This window comes from Sphaerodactylus townsendi, linkage group LG14, assembly GCF_021028975.2.
Source record: "Sphaerodactylus townsendi isolate TG3544 linkage group LG14, MPM_Stown_v2.3, whole genome shotgun sequence".
Lineage (NCBI taxonomy): Eukaryota > Metazoa > Chordata > Lepidosauria > Squamata > Sphaerodactylidae > Sphaerodactylus > Sphaerodactylus townsendi.
Genome location: NC_059438.1, coordinates 21420066 through 21432872, shown reverse-complemented (window position 1 = coordinate 21432872; position 12807 = coordinate 21420066).

Here is a 12807-nt window from a genome sequence, read left to right as displayed (position 1 = left end):
TTAACAACCGAGCGTGCTTTGAAATGCAGTCCGCCCTCTGTATAATTTTCACGTTAGCCGACAAATTTTCTTACACCCAGTTTATTGAGACAATGAAGGAAGAATTAAAAATGTTAACAGGAAAAAAAGAATAAAACAACTGGTTTATCTGAATTGTAACAACATCTGGCATTGTAAGAGAGCTTAAGACCTTCCTGTAATTGTCAACAAAGATAACTTCTCTTACACTCTGGTTTCTCTTCAGATTTTAACAGACACGCATTCTCCACTCAGATGTAATAAACAAAGCACAGAGAGTTCATGACTAGAAGCTGTCAGGCTTCCATGCATCTTTACCTTCCTCTCCTAGGATGTTTTAATTAAAGCAGTGGCGTAGGTGGTTAAGAGCTTGTGTATCTAATCTGGAGGAACCGGATTTGATTCCCCGCTCTGATACCTGAGCTGTGGAGGCTGATCTGGGGAATTCAGATTAGCCTGTGCATTCCCACACACGCCAGCTGGGTGACCTTGGGCTAGTCACAGCTTCTCAGAGCTCTTTCAGCCCCACCTACCTCACAGGGTGTTTGTAGTGAGGGGGGAAGGGCAAGGAGATTGTAAAGTCCTTTGAGTCTCCTGCAGGAGAGAAAGGGGGATATAGAACCAAATTTTCCTTCTCTATCTTCTCTCTTCTTCTCTTCTCTTCTTCTTCTTCTTCCTTCTCTTCTCTTCTCTTCCTTCTCTTCTTCTTCTTCTTCGTCTTCTTCTTCTTCTTCTTCTTCTTCTTCTTCTTCTTCTAAATAAGGAATACATAAATAAGTAGGTTTGTGTAGTCCAGGGATTGGTTCTACTTCTAGGAAATCTCCAGCCCCTACCTGGAGGTTGGCAACGCTAGCTCATGGCAGGCTGGGAATACGCACCAACGGCATCAGAAGAAGGGGCTGGAGTTCTGTCGCGGCTGGTGGCCCCTTGCAACATCTGTTCCTGCCACAGCCTCCTCGCCATGTAAGTTCAGACTGTGCTTCGGATGCTTCTTTTTTCTTAGGACTATGTCTCTTCCTGGACTGATTGTTTGGAAAGACACAATATGTCAAAAGGAACACTGAGTTCTTGCGGTGTTTACTTCAGCGTGGTGCAGGCGGTTTTGGCTTCGGATGTGGAGCCAGACAAGTACCGTCGCTCGCAGCAGTGCATAACTAGGCTTAATTAAAAGAGCAGTTTAGGCGTCTGGCAAACAGCTCCACTTAGCCAGAAGGGCTGCTTGGTTGTGAAAGCCATCTTCAGGGGCTCTTTTCCGGCCTTTATGGTTTTTCAAAAGCCAACAGGAAATCTCAGCCATGCGTGCAGTGAAGTTGTTAAAAAAGTGGTGGAACTTCTAACTGGAGAACTGGGTTTGGAAGTTCCCCATTCCTCCACACCGAGCAGCTTAACTCCTGATCTGGTGAATGGGTTTGTTTCCCCACTCCTCCATATGAAGCCTGCTGGGTAACCTTGGGCCAGTAACAGTTCTCTCAGAACTTTCTCAGAACCCCACCTATCTCTCAAGGTGTCTATTGTGAGAGGAAGAAGGGAAAAGGAGTTTGTAAGTTGCCTTGAAACTCCTCATGGTCGAGAAAGGTGGGGAATAAATCCAAACTCTGATAGGGAGGAGGAGGAGGAGGAGGAGGAGGAGGAGGAGGAGGATGTTGGTGCTGAAGAAGATGCAGGAGAACATTTAACTTCTTGGAACCAGGGCTGGCATCAGGATTTCTGGCAGGGAATTCCACACTCATAGGCTCCTTCCGCACATGCAGAATAATGCACTTTCAATCCACTTTCACAATTTATTGTCGAAGGCTTCTCAATGGCCGTCGAATACATTTTATGCTGGGAGCTTGAAGTTAAGGACAGACTTAGCAGAGCCTGCCTCTGATGTTGGCTAGATTTGTGGCTGGCATCTCAGAGGGATCCTCTGGCTGATGCCAGCCACAGATGCAGGCGAAACGTCAGGAGAGAATGCTGCTAGAACACGGCCATACAGCCCGGAAACCACACAGCACACTTTCACAATTGTTTGCAAGTAGATTTTGCTATTCCTCACAGCTGCAAAATGGAGCGAAAGTGCATTATTCCTCACGTGTGGAAGGGGCCATACAGGTGATGCGCACAAGCAGTCCTCTTAGTGGTTGCAGCAGCTGCAAGCACCAGCCCCTACTCTTGGGGGGTGGGGGAGAAAGCATGGATGTAGTGTGCGAGTAGGGTTGCCAACCTCCAGGTAGCCCCCGGAGATCTCTCACTATCACAATTGATCTCCAGCTGACCAAGATCAGTTCCCCTGGAGAAAAACGGCTGCTTGGAGGAGGAGGAGGAGGAGGAGGAGGAGGAGGAGGAGGAAGAAGAAGAAGAAGAAGAAGAAGAAGAAGAAGAAGAAGAAGAAGAAGAAGAAGAAGAAGAAGAAGAAGAAGAAGTAGTAGTAGTAGTAGTAGTAGTAGTTTGGATTTATATCCCCTTTCTCTCCTGCAGGAGACTCAAAGGGGCTTACAATCTCTTCCCCCCTCACAACAAACACCCTGTGAGGTGGGTGGGGCTGAGAGAGCTCCGAGAAGCTGTGACTAGCCCAAGGTCACCCAGCTGGCGTGTGTGGGAGTGTACAGGCTAATCTGAACTCCCCAGATAAGCCTCCACAGCTCAGGCGGCAGAGCTGGGAATCAAACCCGGTTCCTCCAGATTAGATACACGAGCTCTTAACCTCCTACGCCACTGCCGGTGGCATTAGACCCTGCTGAGGTCCCTCCCCTCCCCAAACCCTGCCCCCCCCCCCCAGCCTTCACCCTCAATTTGTTCTGTCAAATGCTTTCATAGCTGGAATCAGCTGGCTGTTGGGGGATTTCTGGGCTGCATGACCGTAGTCTAGTAGTTTTTGCTCCTGATGTTTTGCCTGCATCAACGGCTGGCATCTTCAGAAGCAAGTCACAGTAAGCTGTATGTTTTCTCTGGCACAGTGCAGAGTGATTGTGTGATGGGGGTATATGTTTTGCCCACCTCACAGTGTATATGTGTGTACAAGAGAGAGAGGGGGGGGGGGCGGTGCATTTGCATATGGTCAGGTGGACTAATTCTTTGCACCTGAGTCTTGACACAGCTCTAACTCTTTGCCACCAGATTTCCCTTCTCAGATGCTTGAAATAAACATACATCTACAGTAAACTGAATGCAACGAAGAGGTTTCTGTCTGCGTCGTTATTATGCCAGTCAAATGCGGCGTGAGTGCTACGTTTAAAATAATGAGCGGTGACTATATAGAGGAGCTCCTGAAGGAAATGGTGCAGGTGGGCGTGCCCAAGGTGAGAATAGGCAACCGTCAGTGAGATATTATCGGGGACTTAATTAAGACTTCGATGGCCTTTCCGAAGAAGATCATTATCCTGTGCCTAACACTCCCCAACAGAGGCTCTTGCGCTGCTCAGCTCAAGTGTGTTGCCGTGCTATTAAATCTGCAGATAGATGGCTTGAGAACAGCCAGCTGCTTGGTTAAGGCCAGAGAAGAGAGAACAAGAAGTAAATCACCTTTAAATTGTCTCCCGGAGGAACCGAACACATCAGCGCCAGGCCAGCATTAAAAGCACCTCTCTTGAATCACTGAGTCCTTTTGCAACCGACATTTGAGGCCCACGATGAATGCCCACGTTTTGATGGCAGCCATAAAACAGGAGATTAAACAACTAGTTCTGCACTCTTACACCAACCATGCAGGACTTACAGAATGCCGCATCACGCTTTAAAAAAGAAATAAGTCAGTTTGGACTCCCGCTGCTCTCAACTGAAGTCCAGATTCCGCAAGCGGGGAAACAGTAGCACTCGGTAGTCATTGGCTACAACTGTCAGTGAGCCTTCAGAAGCCGTTTTAAAAACTATTCTGTGACAGTATCCATGCAAAGGAAGTCGGTTGCCAATTCAGATGCTTTGTAGTGGATTAAGGGAAGGGTAGAGAAATACTTGGAGTTTGGGGATGGAGTCTGGGTAGAACATGGTGTAGGGAGAGACCTCTGGGGAATTCAGATTAGCCTGTGCACTCCCCACGACACGCCAGCTGGGCAAGGTGACCTTGGGCTAGGTCACAGCCGAGCTCCTCTCAGTCTCCCACCCACACCTCACAGGGTGGGTGTTTGCTGTGAGGGAAGAACAGGCAAGGAGATTGCAAACCCTTTGAGTCTCCTCTGCAGGAGAGAAAGGGGGATAAATCCTGTTCCTCCTCCTCCTCCCTCCTCCTCCTCCCTCCTCTTCTTCTTCTTCTTCTTCTTCTTCTTCTTCTTCTTCTTCTTCTTCTTCTTCTTCTTCTTCTTCTTCTTCCTCTTAGGGGATAGGGTTGAGGTTGGGCTAGAATTAGGGTTAGGGATTGAGTCAATGCATCGGTCTGCAACCTGTGGTTTCTCCAGATACCATGGATTGCTACAATTCCAGTAGCTGCCAGCATGGCCAACTGGCCATGCTGGCAGGGGCTGATGGGATTTGTAGTCCATGAACATCTGGAGAGCCGCAGGTTGCAGACCCCCGGTCCAGTGGGACTGATTTCCGTTGTTAAGAGATCAGTTGTAATTCTTGGGGAGCTCCAGACCTCACCTGGACATTGGCAACCCTGGGAAAGTTCCATCCCTGAAAAGCACACACTATCCAGTGATCTTCATGTGCCCAGTAGGCGAGATACAGTTTTGTTATTCTCCAGACCTTTTTAAAGCATCCTGGGGAAATAGTAGTAAACTACTGCGAGATTTCTGGAAAGCAACTTCCAATTATCAGAAAGAAAATGGGATCCTTACGGCCAGGGAACGACTGGTCATTGATCGTACAGGGAAAAAAACAGTTCTGGTGGGTCATTGCTCTGGGAAACCTGCTGGCAACCAGGAACAAGCAGGGCCAAGTGCCAGTCGCTTTGCTTTGCACAACATGGGCACTTCAACCTGGCTTTCCCCGCAGCTCTTTAGAGTTCCCCATCTGTGCCTGCTGGGAAACTATGAACAGTAAATATGGCAATCTAAGAGCGCCATTCAGCCAGTGTGAACACTTTCCAATGGTTGCATTTGGCCATCTGTTGCCTTTAGTGGGAAAGAAGGAAAATATCCCTCGTGAAACAAGGAAAAAAACAACCCCCCGAACTATCTCCTTGTAACATCCTCAAGAAGTGGGTCAAGACGAAATTCAAAGATGCTCTTGCCGCATAAGCCTCAGCAGAAGGGAGGAAGGGAGGTCAAAAATTAATTCCCCTTATTCCCGAGTTTAAAGCAGCCTGAAATCCGAGATAATGAAATCGATGCAGCTTCTGATATCCATCTTTGGGATTTGAGTTCCCAGATGATAACTGTCTGCCTTTGTTCTGAACTCAGAAGTCACTTCATAAAAGCCCGGCTGGGTCGAGCGGAGGAGATGATGTGTTAATCCTCATTTGGCACGTCGTGCCCTGCCGTGTTTTTATTTATTTAATTTGCGATGAAAGCATTTAATCCCCAGGAGGACTCTGTTCTTTTACCCCCCCTAAAGAAGGGAAACAAGTTATACCTTGAAGGACTGGGTTTGCCAGGACTCGGTTGGTGTGACTATATCAACTCTTTGTGAGTTAATTTTATGGACGTGTGTCTACCTCTTACATTTTCACACCACCCTTCACACAAGGAGAACAGGGCAGCATACATGAGTCATTATTTTTTCTGTTTTTATCTGCACAACAACACTGCAAAGTAGGCTAGGCTGAGACAGTGTCTGTTGTTGATGACACATAACAGTCATCACAACATCACAGTTTTGAATACAGCATCAATGCATAGACAGTAATCTCAGAGAGACTGAGGTGCCTTCCATGATAAATTAATCTGAGATCTTTTGGTCATCCAAGCCTTTGAATTATAATATTGGTGCTCCTTTGCATAGATTCCTGATTCCTTTAGTTGTTGTTTTGTTAAAAAAAACCCTGTCTTTATCTGATGGGACTAATTTAATATTCTGCAACTTGGGTCCTTTTTTTTTAATTAAGGACCTTACTTTGTTTTATTTTGTTCTCAGTCACATACTCTCAGTCCAGTCTACCGCACAGGGTTGTTGTGAGGCTAAAATGCTGCTCTAAAAACCACCGAGGTGTAAATTATTAGTAATGATGGTAACCAAAGTAATTATGAAGATCTGAATATTAGTTTTGCTAACATTAATATTTGAATATTAGTTTTGCTAACATCAATACGCGAATAAAGCATTTTACATGATTCGCCAAGTGGCTCCAGCCAAAAATGTGAAAACAAATGAAGGGCTGGAGAGCGGGAAGGAAATTTTAACACTTGTTCTCAGCCGTCACTTGTATGACCCGAAATGGGTTTTCGGTAGATAAATAACAACTATGTGCTCTATCAGGATTAATTCATGTGCTGCGCCTCTAATAGCGTTGATCCACTTTTCTAGGAGCCTGAAAGATTAACATCTCCATAATCTGCCCCCAAAGTAGGACACTGTTCCTTGTTTCTCATTAGAAGAAAAGTATTACATTTCCCCCCCAGATGAAGTCTCAGTTTTTGTCATTGAGATAAGAAATGTTCTAACGTTAACAGTTCTGCTCATGTTGTTTATTTCCATTCCGTATGCCAAATTTTCCTTCGGCTGTGTATTCAGCGGCACCCATTAGAGTTCACACCAGTATTGCAAATGAGGCCACACCATAGAGCATTGCATTCTTGGCTATTTAATTTTCAATCTCTTTCCCAATAACCCCCAATATAGAGTGTGTCTTCTTCTTTTTTTCTGTTGCACCACACTGAATTGCCATTTTCACTAAGATATCTGCTATGGCCCTGAGAACTTTTCCCTTCGTCCCCTTCTCTGTTTTGCCTTTTGTGTCTCGGCAAGTTCAGGTCCCAGTAAGTTCAGACTGGGAACCTCCCAGTGGAGATGCCCAGGATAGAACTGGTAACCTCCCATGTACAGGGTCGGTGTGCTCCCTCTGAGCTACATCTCTTCCCCTTATTTACTGTAACCCTGTGACTGTTTTAAGGAGCAGGGAACAAATCTAAATAAATAAAAACGAATAAATAAGTACGTTATTAAGATCCAACAGCTTTGCTCTGGGAATGAAGAAGAGAAGAAGAGTTTGGATTTATATCCCCTCTTTCTCTCCTGCAGGAGACTCAAAGGGGCTCACAATCTCCTTGCCCTTCCCCCCTCACAACAAACACTCTGGGAGGTAGGTGGGGCTGAGAGAGCTCCGAAAAGCTGTGACTAGCCCAAGGTCACCCAGCTGGCGTGTGTGGGAGTGCACAGGCTAATCTGAATTCCCCAGAGGTCTCTCCCTAAACCATGTTCTACCCAGACTCCATCCCCAAACTCCAAGATAAGAAGGACTGCAAGTGAAAAAAATGTAGATATTAATTACAGAAGAAGAAGAAGAAGAAGAGTTTGGATTTATATCCCCCCTTTCTCTCCTGCAGGAGACTCAAAGGGGTTTACAGTCTCCTTGCCCTTCCCCCCTCACAACAAACACCCTGTGAGGTAGGTGGGGCTGAGAGAGCTCCGAGAAGCTGTGACTAGTTCAAGGTCACCCAGCTGGCTTGTGTGGGAGTGCACAGGCTAATCTGAATTCCCCAGATCAGCCTCCACAGCTCAGGCGGCAGAGCTGGGAATCAAACCTGGTTCCTCCAGATTAGATACACGAGCTCTTAACCTCCTATGCCGCTGCTGATCCTGAAGCTCATACCATGCGTCTACCGCTTTTTTTCCCCACTGATAACAATTTGATACTTGCATCTCGATCACAGGTTGATTCTTGCTGGAATCCGACATCACAGTGTCAAAGACAGAAGCTCAAATTTGTTAGCTCTTCCAGGCAAAATGGGGACATTTTCTTGCATGCCCAGTCGTCTAGCAGAGCAATTCCCTTTTCGTTGTAGCTTTCCACTTGAGAGATTTAAGATTCTGGCCCTGCGTAGTTTCCAGCCTGCTTGCAGCTGGCATTACAGAAGATGTTTGCATCTTCTCACCGTTCCTGGGAAGATATTTGCTGGTGCTTATCAACACAACAGCACCCGAGAGGATTGTAAATAACGGTGTTTGTGGAGGAAGGAAGACAGAAGGACAAGCTGCCTCTGGTGTTTGTCCAAGTATAATCATTTGCTGCCAGTTGGCCATAAGACCTGACAACTGTAATTCTTTGGTGATGTGCTTTTGGATAGATAGGACTGCTAGGGCCAAGTGTGTTGCAACAGATGGCGGAAGTATAGGTTGAAGTGGGACTTGCATTGAAATTAGATGCTGGATATAAGCAGCCCAGGGAACAGGACGAAGAATTTGGATTGATACCCCACCTTTCTCTCCTGTAAGGAGACTCAGGGTGGCTTACAAGATCCTTTCCCTTCCTCTCCCCACAACAGATACTTTGTGAGGTACGTGGGGCTGAGAGAGTCCTGAGAGAGTCCTGAGAGAATTGTGACTAGCTCAAAGTCACCCAGCAGGAATGTAGGAATGCAGAAACACATCTGGTTCACCAGATAAGCCTGTGCCACTCAAGCGGAGTGGGGAATCAAACCCGGTTCTCCAGATTAAAATCCACTTGCTCTTAACCACTGCACCACGCTGGAAGGCAATGCCCTTGGGCAGTGGTGGCGAACCTTTTCGAGACCGAGTGCCCAAATTACAACCCAAACCCACTTATTTATCACAAAGTGCCACCGCGGCCATTTAACCTGAATGCTGAGGCTTTAGTTTAGAAAAAAACGGTTGGCTCCGAGGAGCAAGCTTGGTGGTAGTCAGTGGCTTTGCTTTGAAGCAACCGTGCAATCTCTTTCCAATGGGTGAATCAATACCTTCATAGGAGGATGCATTACCTCAGAAGCAAGCCCCCATTGTCAGCAAACCGAAGCCATTCTCAGGTAAAGGATCGCGGCTTTTGTAGTTCTTCACATGAAAATCAGTGGGGTTTAACAGCATTACACTGCTTCCTCAAAACTAGGTCTTAGGTTTAATGCTAATAATCGAGCCCAGAGGCCTAGGCCAGCCTATAGATGTAGGGGCACTCTGCGCGTGCCCACAGAGAGGGCTCTGAGTGCCACCTCTGGCACCCGTGCCATAGGTTCGCCACCACTGCCCTTGGGTATGTGCATTAACATGGGCCATTTATATGGTTGCAGTCTGCCCCACAGTGAGCCTACATTCCTCTTGGGTCAGATTTTTGGTTGTGCATACAACCCCCCCCCCCCTTCCAAACTCACCACGCTGCTGATCAGAGAAGCTGCACTTTCTGGAAGTGGGCAATGTACAGCTTTTTCCCTGCCTGCCCAAGGAAAGGGAAGGAGAAGCTGTGTCCAAATTGCCTGTTTTGGGTTTTCTACTTCTCCCCATCCTTCTCCTGACCAAACAGTAGAAGCAAGCCTTTATTGGCATAGACAGCAGTACAACAATAATAAAAACAGATTAAAAAGCATATACAATACCGGATATACATGTTAGGACAAAGGAAATCTACTGGCATTTAGTAATTTCCAGGAGAAAGTCTGCCACTAACATACAGAGAGCAGGATCAGGGTTGTCCAACAAGTAGTGTAATCTAAATAAATCGGGAGATGGGTAAATGCTAAAGGAGTGAGATTCTCATACTTGGATCTGATTTCCTTGAATCTGAAAGGACAGTGAAGTAATTGGTGGGCCAGGAGATTCAACTGAGCCATCGCTACATGGGCACAATCTTTTTTAGCCTTTTCTTTGCTTATCAAATCTGCCTGTGGTATCAAGGCAGAAGGCATAACATTAAACCTGGCCTAGCATTTTATGGCTCTCCTTTGAACAGGGTTTATTAAGCAATACGGGTAGTGTGCTAAGTGGCCCCGTTCAAATGGGAGAGAAAAATACAGGGGGGGGTGGTTAATTCTTGGCTGCCTTGTGATTAGTAGGGTGGAGAATTCTCTATCCAATAGTTGACCTTTTAATTTCCTATAAGCTTCTGAATAGGACAAAGGGCAAAGTGAATCCACTGACAGTCCGATAGAGGCAATTTTTTCTTCAGTCCTGCCCAAACAGGAGCATTTCCTCTTCTCCCCAAATTCTGCCCTCCCCAAGCTCCACCCTGAAATCTCCAGGAACTTCCCAACGCAGAACTGGAAGCCCTAGATAATCCAACACGACTGGTCTGATGTTATCTTTTGTGACTGAGAGCTTTGAAATGCCATTGCTCTCATACCAAGTAAGAGTTTCCAACCTCAATTACACCTCATACATGCTGTATCAGTTTCCTCTGTGCAAGCCTATTTTTCATGGATGTCTAAAACAACAGCAGCATTTGTTCACGAGGGTCAACAAGATATATTAGAAAAGCATATTTGTCTGATAGTATGTCATTCCAGCAGCAGAAATGCCCTATATGAGTGGTGTGTGAAATCCTGGGATAACTCCATTTCTTATCCAGAGTCTGGTTCTAGAAAACCTGGTTAGGAAAAGGTTCACCACAAAATAAATCCTATGAACAAAAAATTAACACAAAATAAAATGGAGACATTTTAAACGCATGATGGTTTGCATTAGTATACCCATTATGCCCAGCTCCCTTTTTAATGGTGAGCCCTTTCGAGGTAGAGTACAATACAGTAGAAAACGATGTGCTCTGGTACAGCAGTGCCCAAAAAATAATTAGCTATTCACCTCCACACACAAGGAAAAATAATTCCTTATAATTAAATGCATCCGGCTTGGTCTGTCTAGAGCAACAGAAATGCCAACGGGTCCTCGTGGGGCTCTTCAAGGAAAAAAATATTCTGCTCCTGTGAATTTAAACTACTGGAATGATTCATATATTAGATCCAAATGACGAGATCTGACCAAGTATCCGACCCAGATTCCGCACCTTCACTTCTGTAGTTGGTAAATGAGCAAAGAAAAGAGTTGAAAGAAACTTCCACTGGTGTTTTTTTTTAAAAGCAAGGTTATTTTGAGTAGAAAGGCCTTGCCATTTCTATATTCTCAAGGGCGAGAGACCTGATCCGCAATGTCTAAAAACTCGAGAGTTCGTGCATAGTTGTGAGAAGTTTTTCTCCATGAGATTTTCTCCATGCGGGATCATGTTCATAGCTGTCATGTACACAATGATGTTCACATTATTTTAGGGCAGTGATCTCCAGTCTAGCACCATTGGGTGTCCTGATGTCTATCACGTATTCCTGAGCCTCCACATAATTATGAGTCTTGGAGATACAATCTGAAGGTCTTTTAATGACACAGAGGGGGAAACAGGAGTTTGGGAGACACTCATAGTCATTACCAAGGGTCTTGTGAAGCAAAGAGCTGGACTCATCTCAGATAATTGGGTCACATGAGTTGTGTCCCTTTCGTAGGGTTGCTGGCTTCCAGGTAGGTTCTGAAGTTCTCCTATGACCCTTCACCCAGGCCTTCTCATGTCTCTGAGAAGAGGACCCTCCCCTTTGTTTTGAAGCAGAAATGAAGCAACATCTGGCCCTCAAAGCAAAGAGATGATCTCTGTTTTGTGATTGCCCCTCCAGGGGCACACTGCAGAAAATGGTGCTCGGGGTAAGCACTGAAACTGTGCCCCCCCACCCCAAAACAACCCAACTTTGCAAAGGGAGGCAGCAGGGTGCCTGGGAAGTTCTCCCCATCTTCATAGGCACTTCTTCTCCATTTGCAAAGCTGGATTCTGGCTTTGCAAAGGGGGGGAACTAAGATGATGCTCCTTCAGAAAGTAATGAACAAAGCAATGACCCAAATTGGGACGACCCTTCAAAAAAAAAGAATGACAAAAACTTAAAGATCACAGCATTGAAAGGTGATTGCGAAACGGCTTGACTTTCCCAGTTTGCTGCCATGGCGACTGTCTAAATATCAGGACTAGAAACTTTTTTAAAAAAATAATTTTTATTGTATCATTTGAATATTCCATTTTATACTAATACTCTTCTTCATTCGTTTTCAAACAATACATTTTCCCCCTTTTCCCCCTCCCCCCTGTATTTTCTTCATAGTTTTATCAAACAAAGCAGTAAGTTCATTCTTTGTAATCTCTTCTCCCATATCTCCTCATTGACTCCAGCTTCTTTCATCCAGTCCGCATATATAGTCCATATCTTCAAAATTTCGTTCTGTTTATCTTGCCACAGTTTATTTTTTGTTATTATTTCGAAAATGTCCAGTGTCACTTGTTCCCAGATATATTGCAACCATTTCTGGATTGTCTGTTTTTTCTTTTCTTTCCAGCCTAAAGCTATTGTTGCATGTGCTGCTTTGATCATTATTTTATACATGTAGGTAAGGACTAGAAACTTAACCTTTTAAAAAAATAGCCAGGACTCTTGCTGTCGCAGAGTGAATGTTGTCATTTTATGCCATTGCCAACAACAAGGTGGTGTTTTTTAACCTTGAATTCCTCATGCATTTGCAGCGCTTGTGATTCAGGAAAGGGGATTAAACTTTGCCTGCCCGTTTCGTAGAATCTCATTAAACCGGAACGGTCACTGGGTGATGCGCTACTCCTGCGCTCAATTTGTGTAAGACAAAAGCTGCAACCGGGAAAAACAAATCCGAAGGCGGGGTCTGGACTTCGGAGCATCTTCTGCTCCCACCTGTTCTCAACAATGCTCAGAAGCAAGATCAGTTTCAAAGGATGCTGAGCCAATTGGCCTCAGGGAATCATGCCCCCACCTTTCAGGACTGAAACCTTCGTACCCTGTCTTCGCAGCCGCAATCCTGATTGAAGAGATAAAACCAGGAAATCTCGGGCTTCTTGCAGTCAGAGGGCCAACACTGTCAAATGAGTTCCATGTATGCTATTCCTGTAGGTCAGTGATGGCGAACCTTTTCGAGACTGAGTGCCCAAATTGCAAC